General features: G+C 32.9%; 1 pseudogene across 1 annotated transcript in view; it reads right to left on the reverse strand.

Moving 5' to 3' along the window:
* Nucleotides 1-1,337: 1,337 nt before the first annotated feature.
* LOC143240317 (receptor-type tyrosine-protein phosphatase S-like) overlaps nt 1,338-23,056 on the reverse strand; it is a 171,755-nt pseudogene continuing 150,036 nt past the window's right edge. The window contains exons 38-46 of the transcript XR_013021713.1: nt 22,736-22,871; nt 22,224-22,373; nt 21,127-21,226; nt 15,545-15,621; nt 13,451-13,591; nt 6,591-6,716; nt 4,938-5,095; nt 3,623-3,758; nt 1,338-2,348 (exon numbers count right to left, since the gene is read on the reverse strand). The product of XR_013021713.1 is annotated as a receptor-type tyrosine-protein phosphatase S-like (transcript). The remainder of the gene's footprint in view (nt 2,349-3,622; nt 3,759-4,937; nt 5,096-6,590; nt 6,717-13,450; nt 13,592-15,544; nt 15,622-21,126; nt 21,227-22,223; nt 22,374-22,735; nt 22,872-23,056) is intronic.

Raw genomic sequence — 23,056 nt, forward strand, 5'->3', positions numbered from 1 at the left:
GTTTCAAACCCTGGACATTTCTATCCACAACCAAATATATGCTAACCACAAGGTCACATCTGACCCATAAATTATAAAGATGAGTTACAACAGTATGTTTCTTAGATAAATTTAAGAGGCAAATTTATAGTGAAATTTTGCCCTTAGTTTCAAATTTTACATTAATAACAGCAGATACTTGATTACCAACTTATACTCAGAGTATATGCTATTCAAGACACAATAGAAACTTTATCACACATAAGAGTAGAAAGATCTGAGATCCATTAAAATGGGATAAAAAGAGTAGAATAATCCTTTTCAGATCCACAAATATTAGTTAAAATTTTAAAATACTGATTCCCACCAGAGACAATTTTTCATTATGTCCAGTGACTCCACAATAAAGTTGTAAATTGATGAGTTAAGCAATTTCAGAAACCAATAATACTCTTGTAACTTTCATTTTAGATTCCAGGACTCAAACCAGGAATATTTAGTGTAGGAAAATATAGTAATTTAGCTTCTAAATCTGTAAAGAATCAGATTAACTTGGTTCAAACATATAAATTTTGCATCTACGAATATAAAAATAATTTCATACATGCTCTTAAACAAAGAAATAGCAACTGAAACATCTTTTTAAATAACTCATAAATAATTAGAATGCACAAAAGAAAAGTCATGAAAGAGTGACAGAAATCAGTTCCTTGTCTAAAATGGTAATACTGGTTGTTACTTTTAAGGTTTGGTCAGCATTTTTCCACTTGAATGATATCTTATCAAAACATCTGCAAAATAATCAGGTCAGACATCCTGTGGTTCAGCTACTGTCATCCATAATTTAGAACTGATGATTAAAGGAGGACAACCAGTGTACAACACCTGCTGCTGATACAGGTATTTTGAAATAAACAGATAGATTGACTGTCAGTTTCATAATGCACCAACAACTAAAAATGTAAAATGGTTAAAGTGGCATACTATGCATTGAAAACATGGACCCTGAAATCTGCAGCATAGTAAAACTGACCACTTGGCCACACCCAGTCATTTTCACTTTGTGTATTTTCAATATCAAATTTTAACTTAATTTGTTAATTTTCATTAAATGAATTACCTCATAGTACATGGTTGTATTTATTTCTTATGCTTATACCTTCATCAGTCTAATGTGAATCATCAAAATTTATTGGTGTCAATATTTTGATAAAGTCATTGATATAAACTTTTATTAATAATATATGTATTTGTAATAGCATCTTGTTTTAATTTATTTCATATACCATGTATAAATTCTCATAAAATTGCATGTCTTAATTACTTATTTCTACAGAAGAATGTACTAAGTCTTTTAGGAATTTCAAACATCTTTTATACATCAAAATATTCATCAGTCAACTTATTTAATGGATACTGAATCTGACTACAGATTTTACTACTAATTTTTCATATTTTTAGATAAAAGTATTTTATTATACTACAATTTCTCAAGAAACGTGGTAATTTTGTTTTGCAGCACCCAAACAATTCCTCTGTTTTTTCTTCTTTGTTACTGCCTTAAGTATTTTCTTATCTATTTTATGTTATAAACATTACTCCTTTAAACACTAATGCACTATCAAATAGCAACTTCTAATGTGTGTTTTGTATACTGTCATTAATATGCATTACTATGTGTGTGTGTATTAATGAAAATATATTCAGAACTGTTAAACATTGTTTTCAAAAGAGACTATTTTGTCTGACATTTATGTAATTTAGACATAAAGCTTCCATTTTGATAGTTGTGTAAAGGACTAGACAGAATATTAAAAGTGAATTAATATTAGGTTGAAGCCTTGATATAAAGTTGATCATAAAAAATAATTGTTTCAACCTACTAATATGGCAAATCCTTAAATAAACCTATAGCTATAGTTTATTTTTATGAATTGAAAAGCTCTACTATTAATAATAACAAACACTAAGTTTCACTCTGTGATTTACATTAGTTTGTATAAACAGTGAAACGATATGACTTCATCTAATAAGCAGTGGCATCAACATAATTATAAATGATTTACAGTGCATTAATATGAGTAGTAAAGTATTAGTAGGTCTAAAAATCTTTTATATCAATAATACAATAAAATATTCACTCTAAAGGCTGGGAGTAAAGGAAGACTAAGAAACAGTAACATTGCTCAACAAAGTTTTGTACACGTGTGTATATGTCCAATTGCAAATCTAAATTATGGTAGATTTGTCTAAGAAAATGACCAAGTACGAAGCTACATTTGTATTTAACTGGAGGGTTGAAACTTTCCATAAACAGAAAATGAGTCCACAAATTCCAGTGCCACTTCATAACAAAACTTGTACTGTTCCTGAAAACAAAGAAAAACCAAGTTACTATTTGTCATGAAACAATTGTTACAATAAGAATACTAGGAAGTCTTCTGTTACTATACTTCAAGTAAGATAAGAATACTACTAACTTATTGAAATTAAAATAACACATAATAATCATAAACAATTTAGTTACTTTGCACATGCAATTCCTTAAAAGGACACTCTACAAATAATATTTTCTGATGAATACATTGTTTGTTTTTTATACTGTTACTAATATATACCCAATGATGAAAGAGCAGTTATATTTTTATCGATACATAATGTTTTCCTACAATTGTTCAACTTCAAAGTATATCACCTTAGACTCAACTGTGTATGTACTCCAGGAGAACTGAAGCTTAAACTTGTGTTTCTGTCTGCATAATAGTGCTCTGTTATAGATTAAGTTAAATTAAATTTAAAGAAAGTTGGGTATATACTGAAGCAAAATTTTACTAATGAACCAAATTTTCATTCATCATTTGTAAAGCATTTATATGATAATATGACATATTTAATTAGGCTATCTATAATCCACTTGAATAATAACACAATGTAAATCATTAGCTGACAAATGAAGTGGATGATAACCTGATACATATTACTGGCTAATGAGTCAACTAAGTCATAATATTGTGTATATTGCCTGCCTAGAAGTTGAGCAACTACAATAAATATCAACAAGATCAGAAACAATCTTATCTAATTATCAGATCATATTTTAATTGAAAAATATTATGGTGCACACCACAAACTTAAAGTTTAATATTACAAACTTAAAGCACATTTAATGAATGATAAGATGGCATGCATTGCTAGCTAATATGTTAACTGGATAATAAAGTAATATTCATAACTTGCACATACGTCAGCCAGCTGATAACGTTATACATCATTAACTAACAAATGCACATCAAATCAACTAACTAATAGTGTTATGTACATCATTAATTAAAACTAGATTTGACCAGTAATGCTTTATACTGTGTTACTTAGTAGATCCATTCTTAATGTAATGTACATCAGTAGATAATTAGTTAATTGAACAGAAGATTCATAAAAACTATTAAACTACTGTTCAAGTTTTGTTTCACAGTAAGACCTTATACAACTTATTTCAGTTGTAAATCAAATACAAAGAAAAATAAAGCAGAACCCAATACAAACAAAATAAAATGATTAGCAATAGAATATATTTCTTCTTTATAATACAACCATTTCTTATAGTTTATTTTGGTAAAAAGAAAACCAGTGATCATGTACTAACCATACAAGAAATAAATTCTGGTCGGTTGTTTTGAATCCATCTGACTACTTGGAAGACGTCTACAAGCTGTTCTCTTTTTATTTGATCACAAATAGAACTGATGGCACAAAACAGGCCACATCTACTTGCACCATTCCTGGTAACAAGACAATATATTTTAATTTCTAAATTACAGAAAATAGTAAAATTTAAAAAATAAATTAAAATTCGATAAAAATATTATTCACAACATCAATCAAATATATAGAAACATGTCAAAAGAACAACATCAACAATATCTAATGCTTACAGTAACAACAGAGTTAATTCTATAATGTAACTAGTTGACAAACTTAAACTCCTTGACATTATCAGTACTCTTCAGTTAAAGCTTTAATTGTTATCTAGATATTATCATATACAGCAGTGCATGGTTTTACCACAAAGAAAGAGAAGGGTGCACAAATTGGTTGTCCAATTAATATAAAGTAAAAGAGTAGAAGTCTATTACTCTGTTAGCTGTGACTGAGTTTATCTTGAAGAAAGAGTCAAAACACAAAAAATTCACATCTACTACATTATTTATTATAAAAATATACAACAGAGATAAGTCAAATATCCTGAAAAAAAAAAAACAACCCAACAACAACAGACAGTATGTCTGTGAAGAGTATGTAAGACTGGCAAGAGAGAGAAAGATGAAGTGAAATTTTAGTGAGCTCTTTCATACTATGACTTAGTGCAAGGGCAGGAGCACTATGGACCATTATCAGATTTACTGACAGAAAAGAAAGCTGTCTGTTTTGGGACATCATAAGCTATCTTTTCTGTAGGAGAACTCAATTAATGGCAAATCAGTGAACCAGGTCACAGGTACAATTAGAATGAAATGAAGTTATATGTGTTTACTTAAGCAACTTTCAAATAAAATTGAAAGAAACACAGAAGTATTAAAACCTTATTTAGAAAAGGGGTAGCAAACATTTGGTGTGACTTTGTAGTTACTTAAGTGGCACAATGGAATGTCTGTGGACTTACAACACTAGAAAGTGGGTTTCAATACCCTTGGTAGCAAGAGCACACAGTCCTTTGTGGAGCTTTGTGCTTAACTATAAACAAAAAAGTGTTTTTTTACAGCAGCAATAATGACAGAAGTGAATTTTTCAAATTGATTTCTCTTTCACATTTCCTTAGTTTTCATTTTGTAAAGTCCAGAATTCATAAATTTAAAACATGAGCATGAAAGAACAGTGAGTTTCAAATATTAAAGTACATAATAAAACTCCAGTGCTCTTGATATGTTCAGGGATAAAGAGAGAAAAGTAAGAAAACCTACATGCAGTGTACAGTGATTGGACCTCCATCTGTTTTTCGGTACCACCTTTCAACATGGTTCAACAGTGCTAACACAGAGGTAGCATTAGCAGGTAATACTTCTTCCTGGTCCCAATCCATATACTGAAGCTGAATAATTTTGAGTGGCTCTTTACTGGGCTAATACAAAAACAACAATGTGCTTATTACATGCCAAAATGATTTAATAAGAATTTTTAATCAGACTACTACCTTCACAATAATCACAAATAAATTTGCTAAAATTATGATTTTTATGTCCCAAATTGTACGTTAACAGTAATTATTATCTATACATTCTTCAACAATTTGTTTCATTTGAAAGCAAGGTCTATAACCTTTATGAACAAACAGTAGCACATCAAACCATTTTTAAATGGTGTATTTGGAACTGAGTTTGATAGTGGAGCTTTTCTATCACTATAAACTAACATTATGTTGTACGTAGTGATGAAGAAAAGAATTACACCATTTTCTTTTACAAAATGTTTATAGAATAATTTTTACATAAACGAAATTGATATATATTTCAGTTATTCTAACATAAAATTATTTATTGTTTGCCATTCAATTGTAAAACTCGTTGTCAACATTATTAGTAAGTTTTGTTTGTTGTTTTGCTAGAACCATATCTTCAAAGCATTGCTGGTTTATTATCAATACCTTAAAACAAAACTTATTACAGTGGCAACTAAATTTGATTTAACATATGTTCAAATTAACTAAGATCAAATTATTTTTTACCAGAATTAAATTCTTCATATTTGTTATTTGTTATAATAAATAATTTCTACACCTACATAAATTTTCACTTCTGGAAGATATAATTTATTTACAAATTGAAGGGAATTATATCCACACTGGATTAAATGAATGGTTTCATTAAATAGTAGATGAGTGGAAATATTGTTAATATTTTGATTTATAAACAACTAACAAAACTATTGGCTACTGTTCTATTTTTCATACTTTAATGGAATGTTAAAGTTGGCTTTAAAGTCATAAACTTACAATCTATTTTAAGGATTGACCAGTACATGTTTGGTTGTCTATAACACGTTTTGATACATATTTTTCTTATTGTTCACTAAATGAGAATATAACTGGTGTCAAAACATGAAGAAATGAAACCAGTTCATAAGACAAATAAAGAAAAATACTTCATTTGAATGATCTAAAAATATTTTAAATAAAATTTTAACAACAACAGCGACACCCAGTACAACGTGAACAATTCTTCGGTCATCATCATCATAAAATAATGATATCCATGTGTGTGTGTGTGTATAAAAAATCTACTATGATTAACCAAATATGCATTCATATTCATGCAAGACAGAAGCAATATAAAAATTTATGAACCTCAAGGAATATAAGTGCAGAAGTAGCACTCAAAATGCAATGTTCATATACTGTTTCATAAGTTAATTTCCAAAGCACAAGGAAAACATCCAAGCAAGCAAATGAAGAACAATAAAAAGAGTATATACATAAGCTATTGCAAATGTTTTCAACATTTTACATTTAGAGAATGCAAATACAAGAACATAACAGTTAAAATGAGTAACAATGTCACCATATAGTTAACTCATATATCATAAAATATCTGCCAATTCAAAACACAGGTGAAATTTACCTGGTTGTTGTTTATTAGTTTCATTTTTCGAATTACAACTGTACCCTGATCTTCATATTTCATAATTTGCACTTCAAAAGGTCCAAAGGTTGAACAATCTTCATTAGGCCAGTATTGCCCAACATCCTATGAAGTAAAAATGCATATTTTAGGAATAAGTCTTATATAATGAAACATACTTATTATTTATGAAATCAAATTATGAAAGTATAGAGCAAGAGTGTTTTACTTCATATGACTACATATACTAGCAAATAAGCATTAACTAGTACAATATAGTTTTGAATTTTGTTAAGGACAAAAGAAATACCTTTGAAAGGGTTAAATAATAATCATATAATGCTATAGTGTTTCATGATTTTTACAAGATTGCAACTGCTGTTTCAAACATTAATTTGATTCCAATGTTAGTAATTACAAAAAAAAGATCTATTTTGCATAATAATATACAAGTTTAATAATATTTCTGATGACACGTATTATCAATAATTACTTATATACAGAAAACATATTCAATGAACATCTATATTCAAATAAAAAATAATTTTCTACAAATTTAATTGCAATTTTTCATCTAAGGATTTTAGTTAGAAAATATCAGAAATTTTACTCTGCTGGTTTGAGTTGAGAAAAATTGTTTATGCAACCCAAACCAGCCGTTTTTACATATTTTTTTTTCTCCACAAGTGGGTGTTCTCGTCATCATTGATTAGAAATTTTTACTCTCCTAGAAAATACACTCACTGACTTAGTTTCACAAAACATACTCTGATTCAACAGTTAATTGCTTAGGCTCAATTAACAAAATACTTTATGACTAGATGTATTTATCATGCAGATAAAGAAATTCATCTTTAAAAATATTTTTGTCAGGTAACACAAGAATATATCTTCAAAAACTGCCTACTCATTAAAAGACTGCCTTAAAAGACTCGTTACACACACATAATAGTAACATATCTCAAAGAGTTGTTTTCATACACACCAAATGAGGTATTCTTAAGAACTTCTTGCTTATAAACAAGAAGAAGAACTGTATTGGTTATGTTTAAGAATTTCTTCAAAAATTCCTTACTTTACACATAAGAATGCATCTCCATTCACATACAATACAAATATATTTTCATGAATTATTAGCTAACACAATTTCAGACTGCATATTGTGGCACCTTTTAAGTGGTATTTGCTCAAAAATGAGAAAATTCATTTTCATAACATGCTGGATGAAATAATAAATTTAAGTTGTTATAAATAATGTTATATATTATAATTTATCCCAAATGAGTCTCTGATTTATTATATCACATATCATGATTTTCAATAACTGGTAATTTAAATTTAAAGGTTAATAGAATATCAAGATATATAAATAATTATTTGTATAAAAATATTTTACAAACCCACAAACAATATTCAGTTTCCTATCTGGTTTGGAATTTAAAATTTTATCAACAATCCACATCCACAACAAGCAGATTAATTTTATGTTAATATACATATACACTTCACATGATGAAAACACTAGCTAGCTCTATTCTTCTTTGATAGGTTGTTTAGGCAGAGTATTCATGATGAAACTTTGTAAACTGGACGGCAACTACCTGTTGTGGATAAACAAGTGCAGAGGACGATGTTTCAGAAGCCTTCTTTCATCTTCAAATCAGGCAAAAAGCAGATGACTTTTAAAATGTCGTCCTCTACACTTGTGTTTTCACGACAGGCAGTTGCTGTCTATTCTACAAAGTTTCATCAGCTCTATTCTTGTTTAGCCTAATGCAGTTTACAAGCTTAATACTAAGTTGGTTGTTTAGTGTTTTATGGCACATGGCAGCTATGCTATCTGTGCCAAACAACCAGTAAAAAAAAAAGGAAAATAAAGTAGAATTATGAAAATTTGTAAAAAGGAATAATGTTAAAAAAATCCAATTTTTTGAATAAATAACTCAAATAGCATTGAAAAAGCCAATGGCCTTTGGAAAACTAAAAGCATTTGTAAGTTGGACAGTGTCACCATCAATGACAATGACAATGTTAAGGTGAAGCTGTGGACAAAACATGTCTAAAATGGCATGACAGTAAAATGTGGACTATTGTGACCTATGTGTCACACAGACCACACATTGATGCATCAGTATCATATAAAAGAAAATGATGAGTTAAAAAACTGTGACCAATGTGTAGTCTAGTTAGGACAACTTCTTCTTTCTGATCCTTATGAAAACAAGATGACCAAAGTTCAACAGAGAGTTTTATCTGAAAAACTTGTTTTGACATTGCTCACTCCAAGTCAACTGCCAACTGATGTGAAGTCGAGCCTTGAATATAGGACCATAGTCCATGTCTGAAATATGCACAACAGTGATAGCACTAGAGCAGAGAGACTTAGCTGCTGTATCAGTGAGCTTGTTTGTGCAAATACCAAATTTGTCTGGTATCCAGAAGAACTGGATAGAAATAGACGTTAAAACAAAATTGGCCAGTCGGTTTTGAATATCGGTGAGAACAAACACGAAGCAATACCAGGGCTAATAGAGAGCTAAGTGAGTCATTAAAAATAGTACAATTTGAATATTGCTTAGTTTCTATGTGATCCAGGGCAAGAGAAATGGCATACAGTCCAGCATCCTTAAGGTTGAGATCCTGGCAGAGCCATAGACCAGAGACTCATAGTCCAGTTTCAATCAAATGAGAGCACAATATATTTTCAGCATAGAACATCGATCTGATCCCCAAGAGGTTGAAGAGAAGACATGGAGGTTGTTCAGTGTCCTTGTACACTTGATTCATAGCTGCTTGATATGTGGTGTAAATGTCAGCTTACATTCAGAGACAAGCCCAAAAAACTTTGTCTCAAGGACCATGGGAAGCACAACTTCACCAATATAGAGTTTGGGATTGGGATAAATACCTCATTAGCAGAAAAAGTGCATTTAAACAGTTTTAGAGAGAAAAAAGTTAAAACTATCTGCTGTGGTCCACTGCAGTAAACAACTGAGGGCAGTCTGTAGTTGCCAGCCACTCAATATACCTCATGTTTGCCAACTGACACAATATGTTGAAGTCATCAACACAGAGCCCATTTGCAAAAGTAAGAGAGAGTTGTCAAGTGATGGCATTAATTTTATACTGAAAAGTGTGGCATTCAAGACACAGCCCTGAGGGACTGTAGAAAAGAATGGGAATGTGTCAAACCCACATGAACTTGGAATCGCCTGCCCATTAAAACATTTTTAATAAAAGTGAGCAAATGGCCATTTATATGGGTTGTGTGGTCATTTGCCCACTTTTATTAAAATTGTTTTAATAGGCAATGATTCCTAGTTCAAAATGCCATACCTCCACTTAGTATTAAAAGCCTTCTCAAGGTCAAAGAATACTGAGACAAAATGTTGTTGCTTGAGAAAGTCTTCTCTGATTGACATTTCAAGTAGAATCAGGCAGACCACAATGGAGTATTGTTGTTGGAACACCTGCTGGGTGGGCAAGAGGAGGTTGTTTGATTCAAGGAACCAAACAAGATTAATATTAACCATTCTCTCTAAGGTCTTACAGAGACAGCTCGTGAAAGCAACTGGACAGTAGTTTCAAGGAATTTTGGGATCCTTTACAGGCTTAGAGAAAGGTAGAACAACAGCATGGTGCTATGCATCAGGAAAAACATTCTCCTGCCGGATACAGTTAAAAACAACCAGAAGAATAGCAAAAGAAGCAGGAAAGAAATGATACAGCATCTCTTAGTGTATATCATCAGATCTGACCAATGTACTACTAGAATGCTGAAGAGCCAGTTTGAGCTCCACCAGTGTAAAGGAGTGATTATAGTCATAGAGATGATCAGCCCAAAAGGAAAGAGGTAATCGTTCTGCCCTAGTTGTGATGGCTAAGAAGGTGGAGGATGAAGCAGAAGTGCTATACATCTGGCAACAGCTTTCACTGAGAGTACTGGCAATGCTCCTAATATCAGCTACTTCCTGGCTATCAGAGAGCAAAATCAAAAGGGGGACAGAGTTATACTGCTCACTGACCTTTTCAATCTTGTCCAATATGACTTTGGAACTGGCAGTAGAAGAGATGCTGGTTGTGAACTTAATCCAAGATTCTTTCAGGTTTTGACACCTTACCTGCCAAGCATGTGCACGAACTTGCTGAAAAATGATGTGGGTCGAAGGTGCGGGATTCCTACGAATGGTATCCCAGGCCCATTTTTGAACCTTCTGTGCCATGTGGCAGGCAGGATTCCACCACAGACTAGTATACCATGGAAAACGTGTTGAGGTTTTAGAAATACACTGAGCAGCTGCCTAAATAATAGAGTTAGTCACTGCTGCCATGTGGTCATGAATATCAATGACTTACAGATGGTGGCAGAATCAATTTCTGTGAAAGTAGTGAAAGAGGGCCAGTTGACATGGTCTAGCATGCATCGGGGCATGAGGGTTGGGTGCCATCAACCACAGACAGTCTCTCTCAAAATGACAGGAAAATTATCACTACCCTGTTGATTACTGTTAATCCTCCATGAAAAGTGGGAGAATAGTGAAGGGGGCAAATGGAGAGATCAATAGCAGTAAAAGACCGAGTAGGTGTAGGAAAATAAGTATAATAACCAATACTGAAGGTTATGATCTGAAAGCATATGCTCTACAGAGCGATCTCTCTCACCAATATCAGCACCTCCATAGTTCTCTCCTTAAAAAGTAAAATAGGAGACACAAATGGCTATAGCCTGCAAAGGTATGTCAAGTGGCAAACACAGGGTGGGCACATACTGATTAACCAGCAGTGCTGTGCCACCCCTCCATGCACTTGTCCATCACATAACCTGTCTTTTCTGTACAAATATAGACAAATTAGGTGGAGAGCCCTTCTGTTTTCAACCACGTCTTTTTTTTATTTGAACAAGGTTTATCAACCTCCATGATTCCTGCCTTGGGTCGATTTGGCAGGTCTCTGTCATTGGAAGAAGATTCCAACGAATGAGAGCATGAGAAAATGATCGTTCTATATCTCAGAGCCAGAGAAGAAAAGAAGATGGAACAAAGAAACACCCAAATCTGGAACCAAAGGAAGTGGATCCAGAGATCTGCTGGATGGAATGGTTGGGACAGAGATGGGTGTTGATTCATCAATTTTCTTAACCACTGAGGGAAAAAGACTTTTCACATGGTTTGAGAATGATTCTATCGGAGGCATGAAGAGATCCATTTACACTCCCACTGTAGCAGTGGAATGAAGTATGGTAGTATATGTCCAAGAAGGAATGGTGGACAGTAACTATCAAGCTTCAGAGTAAAAAATAATGTGAACTGTTTTCTCCCACCCAACTAGTTCATGAATGAAAGTAAGATGGGTGAGAGCTACTACATTTAACACAATGAGGGTCTATTTCACACTCAAAGAACCACAGCAATAAGCACACATCAAGGAACTGCAACATTATGTCTTTCAGTGATCAAACTAATGATGTTAGAAACATCTGAGAGGGTTTGGAATATATTGCCATACCTTGCAATTAAGATAACCTGCCTTGATGGTGGAAGGTGGACATGGTGATGTATATGTTAAAATTAGGACATTGGTTAGCATCATAATTCCATCTTTGTGAATGGAGATGCACCTCACTGCAGAAACTCCTTGGGTGGAGAAATCAACAAGGATCTCTGACTTGGTAAATGTTCTTGAAAACCCTCTCAACAATAATTCCTCCTGACAACTTCAAAGTAACATGGGGAGTAACCCCAATGGCCTTTGAATGGAAGAGGAGTTCACTGTGTTTAGGAGTGGATTTTTACAACAATATGTCACCAGAACGAAGCTCTTTCATTGACTTGGGAGAGCCAGCAAGCTCCTTTAGTCCCTTTTGAATAAAAAAGAAAGAGGTTTGCCCTAAAGATTTGTGTGAAAGAGAATGTAGTGTCAGAAAATGAGGTACATGAATTGAAGAGGTTGAAGTTTGCTGCTCAGAATTTTTAAGACATTATCATTTAGCCTATGGTCTGTTTTTTCACTATTTTATTTTTATTTTGGGGATCAATAATAAAGAAAATATATTTTGATACCCACTGACCCTACCCACCATGGATCCCTATGAGGGATATACTACAATGCAAAACAAGGATATTCCAGCAATGCCATGGTTTTATTAGCACTATTCCCAAACACCAGCATCAGATACAATGTCCACAATATCTGTTGAGAACGTCCAACACTGGTACTTTGTTGACTTTTGCACAAGTGGACCAGCCAACTGACCCTGGGTGGCTACCTCAAGGCTGTCCATTTACATGAAATCAAAGCCAAAGAATCCTCTCTTCCCTTTCATGTGTCACCATGTATGGCAAGCACTTGGGCGAACATTTAACGTCCAAAGGAGGTAACCTGAAAAACCAGAACCTTCTCTGGGAGGTCCCCGCACCACATACAGGAATCCACACCGAGGGATAGAAATACTAATGTGTGAAGTTAATTCTATGAAGTTGAATGGTTTGTAATGTTCAAAATCTATAAATGTTCCTGGTTTAATATCTCTAGTTTTCTGATTAATAAGCATTTATCGCAATTATAGCTTCTAAGTCTCATAGCATACTAACTGTAGTGATCAGACAGTATTCTATTACTGTCTCTTGATGTGTCAATTCATAATCTTTAGGTGAAATTCTTGAAAGTTCACTAGGCAACTATGTAAAATATATATTGTTGATTCTTAGATGTGAGAATCTTCTACAAATTTAGAGAATAGGTGATACTTGCTCAATACACTTTTATCAACACAAGTTACATACATTTCTAAATATATATTAAATTGAAATAAACATCGATATTAAAAGAATATTAAATACATTACAATAAGTACTACTTACTAAAGGATTTTCAGATTGATTATGATCATTGAGCATAATGATCATCGGAGATTGCATGTCATAAATCAGTCGCCAAAAGTCCACAACAGTGTGCTTAAGAGGCATTTGAGTCACTAAGAAGGCACTCTTACGTTTGTAGCCCTGAAACAAAAATTAATATACAGTTTGACAAGATTTAAAGCATGCATAAACAGTCTTCATATTCTAAGCTAAACATATTTAATGTGTATAATGGCAATCAGAAGTGAAGATGAATAAAAAAAGTATAATTATGAAGGCACAAATTATTGAACAGACCATAATGGTTTTGTATACCTAAAATAAATATAAAGGAATATACCTAAAGTGGTTTTTCACAACTTTATTTACATCCTATAGTGTAACTTTTCCTTATTTAATTATCTTTTTAGTATATTACATTACATAATTTCTCAACATTACAACTAATTTTTTAGATCTTCCTAAAAATGTATTTATTTCATATCCATCTAGTGATCAAAAGGTGAAATAAATTGGATAAATGCATACATCATATAAAAATCACTAAAGTATGCAAAACAATCCATAGTTGTGTTATATACATTATTTCATCATTGAACATAAAGATAATTTATCTATGCTATATTTTACCAAGGTACAAGCCAGTGCAAACCATTTTCATGAAATGCTCTCTGTATAATATGATACATGTTGTTATGTTATTTGTTATTTTGTTCTTAATTGGTACAAATATTTTCCATACTGATTTATCAGGTAAATAAATATTATAAAATACCCTTGTTAAATAAGTTTAAGTCTACAGATGATGTACGTCACATATTCATATACTTATGTTATCTAAATAATGATTCAGTGTATTTAAGTATACCATAATTGAATATGATATAGCAATCCATTCAAATCAGTTTAAGATTTTACCAAATGCCAATGATGTCCACAGCCTTCATTAAAAGAGAGTTTACTCATTCATAAGATGAGATCAAAAGTTAATCAGATTAGTTCAGCTTATAAAACAATTGCTGTTTATCTTATAGACAGTGGGAGGTATAAGCAAACTAAACAGCAGCTCACAGCCACAAGCAACTCAAAATCATGGGGATTTTTTCATATGAACTTTGATTTTGTCTTGTTATAGTTCTGTACTTACTTGAAAAGATTATTTAAATGAATGCAATCCAAGAATATCGCTTGGAGACATTTTGAAAATTGCAGCAGCAAGACACTTGTAAGTTAAACACACGTACGATTTGCACGTGCTAATTGGTTGGTGCGCATAGTACATGCATAGTGTGTATGATACGAGAAAAATGCTGATGCAGTAGTGTTGGCATGCAAGTAGAAATTACTTTTAACAAGCATATTCTTATGTGTTGTGCTGGACAGAGGCATCACACAGTACCCCCACTTTTACATACTTGATTTGTTTAACAAGTATAAATTTTATGAGTAGCATCCCCAGTTCCCCATATTAAATTGCTTTTAGCTGGAATGCCAATTTCAGGACGTAAGTTTATTTGACTTATTTACCCCCAAGAGGTAACACCTTATTACTTTTCTTAATTATTTATTTTTTATTTTATTCTTTTTTTACTTTGAAGAGAAGTGACCTTCCCACAACCACCTGCTGGCAGTGAAGGGCAATGCAGATGTGGAACATTGTGGGCTTGGGCATCCACATCTCACTCTCCTAACTTATATTTCTATTCCTTTGATTATTTAATTATTTTTCATGTGAAACTGGTGAGTGGATGCTAAGACTGATAGTTGGTTCATCCCCATCACATTGTGGGTCCTACTTATTCAGTCACCTTCAAAACCTATGGTGCAATCTTATATCCTATATTATAGCCTGTACCCTGGGGATCCTTTTGATTAGTGCAACCTGTTCTTATTTTTGTTTGGGCTTCTTTTCATATATGTACATTATGAAAGATTTTTATAACATTCCAACTATACAAGTCTATCTTGGTGGCTTCTGAATGTTGAATGGTTGGAAAAACCTTTTTTTTTATGGATACTAACTGTCCATATAAAGTGTGATTAACTTTTGGTATTTGTTTATCTACAGTTTCTCTTTGTTAAAAGAATACTTACATCCACAGCAACTGCATTGACATAATCACTTCTCGATTCTGCTACTGGTGTCAACAATCGTATACGTGACTTATTTGCTATTTAAAAAAAACAATGACAACATATTTCCTGAGAAACAAACAACTATTTAAAAAATCACTTATCTAACTTAGAAATTTACAGGAAATTCAACCTTGTTCAAAACTGGTTCATATAAGCTAAAGAAATTTATCTATATAAATTGTATCACAACTTTAACTTAAAACTTTATAAGATATGACTTCCACTAATAGTAACAATAGTAAGTATGGATATATATATATCTATATAAATCATATAAAAGGCAAATAATATGGGATTGTCACTCATTTTATTTTTTGAAAGTTAACATTTTCTATCACTGAAAATGTATTTCCAATTGGTGCTTAGCTCCTCTAACACTAAGCTCAGCACTCCAGTTTATATACTCCAGAAATTATACACCACTTTTGAACATGTATGTAGCATGTGACCACCCTCCACCAATAGCATTGTGTCACCTACATTGGCACAGCTAGCTCAATCTGATGTTTCCACTCAATTCCCACTTGTTAGAATTGGCAGGATCTAAAATGAATAAAACTGGCAGTGGGGAGGAAGGTTGGGAAGTATGTAAAAAGAGGCAAGTAACTATCAGCAATAGATTTTTGGTTTAAGAAATTGTTAATTTTTATGCCATCTTACAAAGCTGGAACACCACATTGAAAAAGTGAAGAGGTTGGTGTAGGCACCTAACAATGAAACCAAATGGAAAGTGGTTAGGAAAAATAACTGGTATACTCTGAGAGAAAACCAAATTATACATCTAGGGAACTGCACTACTTCTTAAACACATATGCTCTTCACCACTTAAAATGGAAAGAAACGCAACAATCGTGTAATAAAAGAATGTACACAAGCTAAATTCATTCTGAGAAATGCAATCCATAGTGATAAAACATGGTGTGAGTTTGAACTGCCCTCCACTGCACAAACAAGACCAAAAAACAGCCAGCTTTCTATGAAACAAGAACTTGATACCAACAGGATCAGAAATAGTAAGTCCATGGATAGTTCGTCAAAATATAACTATGGAGAGAAACAACTAGCCTTGGATATGTATCTACAGAACTTCAAGCAAACAAACAATGCTCCATAACTTGTCTTTGACATTAGGAGGCTGAGCATCACCCAGAATAAAACAAATTATAGTATCATAAACAGTGTGGCTAGGGCATGTGGACTATGTGATATATTCATTCCAATTCCAACTGTATGAAGCAACCAGAATTACAATTGCCTCAAATCAATCATGAGAACTTGTATTAAGAGCAAAAACTGTAACTCACTCAACCATAAATGCAGGGAAGATATAACTTGTACACATAATTACAAGGAGGATGTGGAACATTTTTCACACCATAGAAATGGTGTATCTATGTATGTCCTGTTTCCAGTATTACAAGGCAGACAAAGTTTCCCAACTCCACTGTAGGTGTAAGGAAAAGAAGCATCCTGCAACAAGAATTAATGAGAAGTGAACCCTCTACTACATTAAACTGTGGGAATAGGGTGATGTCCCCTTGTCCACCATACCAGTGAATGGGTACTGCTGAGTGGTAAGATTCCTTTTCTCCACTTGGAGAAAAAACAGGGTACAAACGTGTTGGAAAGTATGAAGGATTGTCACACTGTAATTCATGTCCATGATTTCCTATTTTGAAAAGCAAACAGTTTACAATTTATGCAATTGAAGGGTCTCCAAGGATGGCTAGAAATCTCCATTTACTTTACAATAGATAATTCATGAATGATAGTCCACCACTGAGTTAAATATACAGATACCTTAAGACACATAAGCATATACCACTTGGCATTTCACTAGAAGGCTTGTGAAACACACTCCTTTTCTACAATGAGCATAATACACTGAACAAAAATATAAATGCCCCATGTCAGACTTTTGAGTTTTTATTAACATTAGGGACATGTAATATATGAAATCAACCACAATTCATTTTGTTATTGAATAATCTTCAAATCACTGTCCGTTACATCTTGATATTGGCACATGAACAGGACTGTTACTCCTTCAAACATGGTAGGGGTCAGGCTGAAGAAATTCACTGTTCAGTATCTTGTGTGTCCACCATTTGCTTCTGTCAGAGCAGCACATCTCCTTTGCATGGAGTTCACCAGGTTGTCTATGGTGGCCTGTGGGATGTTATTCCATTCTTGCTGGAGTGCCACATGGAGCTGACGCACATTATCCAGAACTGGAACACGATCACAAACACGTTGAACCAGAACATCCCAAAGATGCTCTATGGGCAACATGTCTGGCGAATACACAGGCCAGTCCAGAAATGGAATGTGCTCAGTTTCAAGGAACTGGGTGCAGATCCTGGCAGCATGTGGTCGGGCGTTGTCATGTTGGAAGGTGACATTATGCTGCCGGACAAACGGCACTACAATTGGGTTGAGGATCTCGTCCCGATATCGTTGCCCATTCCAGTTCCCCTCAATGAAGTGCAATTGTGTTCTTTGCCCATACACGATGCCTGCCCACACCATAACACCACCACCTCCATGTGAACAAGCCAGATGTGGCAATCCTGTGCTGGGGTGATCACACGTGGCCAACGTGGATGAGGTCGATTTGCAGTACTGCCCGTCTGTTGAAAACGAATTCTCAAACATCCTATCATCCGATAGTGAACATTCAGTTGCACAGCAACTGCTCTGGTGGACATTCCTGCTTCCAACATGCCAATGGCACATTCCCGCATGACCTGAGTCATCTAAGGCATTTCTGCTTTTGTCAAAATTTGACATTTCGGGGTGGTCTTTTATTGTCTCCAGTATAAGGAGTGTCCGAGTACTGCTCATTCTGTTTGAGCAGCGTCTGGATATGCCACACCCATGCACTCAGTGACATTAACACATCACTGAGAAAATGCTCACAGGCAGTGGTAGACTCAAATTTGGGACACTAATCAAGAGAAATATCCATTTTGTACAAGTAGAAGGAGTATACACTAACTTTGGGTGATACTCTTCATGTGACACCAATATTTCACATGGGGCATTTATATTTTTGTTCAGTGTAGTTCTACCAGTATATAATGCAGGTTTGAGTAAAAGCACAACTGACCAGGCAATACTTGCAGCAGAGTAGGATCCAATGAGAGGCTCTCTGAAAATTAAATATGAATAAAATGTGATAATACATACTCAAGTTAGAAGTGAACAGACATATGTGGAATCACTATGGGAGGAAAACTATATCCATCTATAAAAGATACAGCCAAATAGTGCAGATAACGAGTAATGAAGAAGTACAGCCACGTTCAGCCTGAATAATTTTTTTAATGGACAGTGAATACAAGTAACAAAAGATGTGGTGATATGATGAATTTTATGAGAAAAAACACTGAGGAGACGACAACTTCCATTGATAAGACTGAATATGCCAGCCTGAGAAGTCAAAGAATCCAACTAGTTAGTGACAGGAAATAGATCACCAGAAAAGGAAGGGTTCCAGAAAATAAAAGGACAGAAATGTGAACTCCACAAGAGGACAGCACATAACACACAATGTCACAGAGAGTGAACCTGATAAGGAAGCCAATCAGGATTGAAATATGAGTTCAGATGGAAGGTAAACAAATGTGTGTGAAAGCCAAGCAATCTTCCTGGCCAACAGGGGTCTTAGAGAGGGAGAACCAGAGTGTATATGTGACAACATACAAGAAATGGTAGAGGATTCTGGTAACATTAATGTCATAAACATCCAATCAACGATTCTGCAAGCTAGAAGGAGAGAAACATGTAATATACCACATAACTGGTTAACCAGCTGTATATATAAAAAAGAAAAAGGTGCATAGTGTGGCAGACAAAAATAAGAAGGTGCCAGAAAAAGTGGCTCCATCTTTTGTTTCTCTGATTGTATTCATCGACAAAAACATTGTTGGATTGTAAATGAGAAGGAAATTGCCAGCTGAATGTAGGGATGTAAACATCCTTCATATTAAAGTCTGAACCTCCTCACCAGATAAAGTTGAATCCAATGCCTAAGTAATTGTATCAGAAGCATTGCATTCCAAAAAAAAAACAAAAACAGAACACACACAACTACAGTTTGACCTGCACAAAGTTCCAATATAAACATTCTTGAAGTTATTTGGGTTTATATGAAAATTAAGTTCAAAACACATTCAAAGAATAAAGAACAGATTGTTTGGTATAATACTTCACAATTATAAATTGATAAATTATATGTTGACATGGTAAACATGGTGTAATACCTTGGATAAAATATAGAGCTCGCATATGACACACTAGTGTCTTGTATAACTTATTTTCTGCAATAATGCTTCACACCATTAACAGATTAACTTGTTTGTTGTGACTCTGCACACATATTGCTTGTGTGTTCTATAATTATTTCCATTACACATAAAAAAAAAGGACAATTAAAATTTCCAGTAACTTAACTTGTATCTTTATGAGGATTAACTAAATTGAAAAGCTACTTAAAATTAGGAATTACAATTACAGTAATTATTCTATTTATAAAGAAAAGAATAAAAGTAAGGCAAAAACTGTAAATACTTATGTCATATTTGAAGTTAATTGCAAATAATTATTTGCCATACCAACCCTTGAAACATAATTCATGAGAAAATTATATCAGAATTACATTTGAACATTTTTTGGCATTTTGGAGGTAATGCAATTTCACCAAATATTCATCACTTTTGAGAAAAGTATTCTATAACATTTTCCAATGTAAAATTTTCATATGTTGAGATCATAAAGATTGTCATTTATAGTTTTCATGATAGAAATATTCCTTACACATAATGGCATCAGGAAACAAAGAAATATGAATATGCTTGGGTAAGTAATGACCATCCAAAATGAGACATGCAATAAATCATAACCTAGCCATGATATGAAAAGTGTGAATTTTTTGTAACAGATGAGAACCCATAAACACAAAGACCAGTAGCAAAGGCCATTTATGTTTTTAAGGAAACATTATACAACATAACCAAGAAGGATTTACATTTGAACAAGTTATACATGCAATATGTACACAAGCTGCTTCCACAACATGTCTATTCAAACATCACATATCTCAAGCAGCTGGAGAATGCAATGAGTATTCATGTTGTTTGATATGAAAACATACTGGTCAAGTTGAAGAATGCAACACCTATGAATTTCTATGAAAACAGACCATTGAAATGGACACTGAAAAACTATCATCTTCAACACCAGATAAATTATGGAAAGCAAACAGGAATAAGGGTGTACTTAGGACAAGAAAGCCTTATAATGAAACCTAAGCTGCTAGACTATTGTCAAGGTGTATGATCATCAGATAGAGCATGGTCAGACACAACAACATGAAATGTAACATCATGGTAAGACTTCAAAATAATTTTAATATAATGTGCTCAACTTCTGTATAATTGTCCTAGGATAAATTTCTATTATTTAAGACTATTTGATAACATTGTCTATGGTTTTAAATTTACTTGTATAAGTATATAAACACTATTTATGGTACTTACAAGGAACTATCATTGGATCTCTGTTCTTGGAAATATTTATATCATTCAAAGCATCAGAGAACTGGCTTATGCTAATCTTCTGTTGGATTTTGGACAAAGTCTAAAAATTTATGAAGGAAATATTTACTGTTTTTCTTGCTAAAATTGTAGATCTTAACTTCTAGGATTACAGTGATATTTCATTATTTAACAAATCAGGATATACATATTACACGTCCAAAAAAACAAACAAACAGTAAAAATGAGGAATTTGATTTGGTGCATCACTCTTTGCTGGGGCTGATACATACTGTTTTATTGTCTTGCAAAAAAAACAACTTAAATTTTAATTTATAGCTTTATTAATGATACAGTATTCCAGTACTATAGTTGATGTTGAAAACCAATCTCTTTGACCAAGAAAGATTAACATGCTGAAAATATTACAAACAGCTTGTTGAACACTTAGTTCATTAAAACAAAAGATTTGGCCTGACAACTCTTACATATTATTTTTCAATTTCCTTGTTTATGTCAGAAAGATATATGTTGTTTCATAAATGTTTGAAAGTAATGTGTTACCGTTTATGAAAATTTAGAAATTACAAGTAAAATAATAACAGAACCATAAATCTTTAAGTGACATATGTAAGACTATTTTTATGTTCTTACTCTTTTACATATGATCTAAAAAAACTACCCTTTGCTTCAGAACAATGAATAAGTCAAACATACTTTAAACACTTTTTTTCTGACAGATTTAGGGGTGGAAATTGTTGACAGTTTACCACATAATGATACCTTCCACAAACTTACAAATGTGAGCTAATGCCAATGTGGTGAGCAAACTGAACTATTTAAAACATGTTTTAACAGTTTTATTAGTAAACATCAACATATAATTTTGCATTATTTGTAGCATACTTAAGTTACTTGTTAACTACTGGAACAAAAAACTAGCAGATTTCATTTGAAAATAAATCACCCAAAAATTTTGGTATTATTCCACCAACATGGATTTACACTTTATGAGTATTGTACCTTCACAACTCTTGACAACATTTTGTTATTCAGACAATATTAACAGCTTTAAGGATATCATTTAGCTTAAACAGTACCTCAAACTGCTGCTTTATTTCTGACATGTCTGTATTTGGTTGCTGGGAACATATGCGTTGAACATACATATGAAGTTGGTCAGCCATCACCATTGTATCACCACATAAGACTGCTTCTGAAAGAGCTTCGTAAATGAAAGTATACTGTTTCTAAAAATAAGAGAAAGAATATTCAAGAAGTTAAAATCTGACATTTATATGAAATAACAAGGAAGTGATACAGTTATATATTAGTTGACACTGTTTCAGAAAACTGCAACATGATTTTACATATTTTGAAGTGTTATAGTTAATATGAGAGACATGTTACAAATATATTTTCAGCTTGAGACTATAAAATATATAGCACCAAAACTGCTTATAAATCATGGAAATATTGAGTTCAGTAACTATATCTTTTTAGATAACAATCAGATGTAACGTTAAGAATACACATGGAAAACAATCCAAATTAGGTTTCACATTTGGAAAAGCAAGTATGAATTACAATTGTAAACATTTCATATGCTTACCAAAGTTGGCACCATGTTTATCCTTTGCATTCTCATCTTGTTCACAAAACTGAACACATCAACTTGAGATTCTTCATTTGCTTGGTGCCGTAATGCATCAATTGCAATAAAAGTTCCAGATCTTCCTATACCTGCACTGAAACATATGCACATACAAAAAGTTTATATCATTCTTTAGAATTTGATAATGCAATGAAACTCAAAAAAAGATGTTTTACAACAATAAAACTCTTATGTTATTTTTAACATGGAACAATCTTATAATAAATTTTTGGATAATCTAGATACAATTAGTATTGCTTAATTTTTATATACTACAGA

Source organism: Tachypleus tridentatus, chromosome 2, assembly GCF_004210375.1.
Source record: "Tachypleus tridentatus isolate NWPU-2018 chromosome 2, ASM421037v1, whole genome shotgun sequence".
Lineage (NCBI taxonomy): Eukaryota > Metazoa > Arthropoda > Merostomata > Xiphosura > Limulidae > Tachypleus > Tachypleus tridentatus.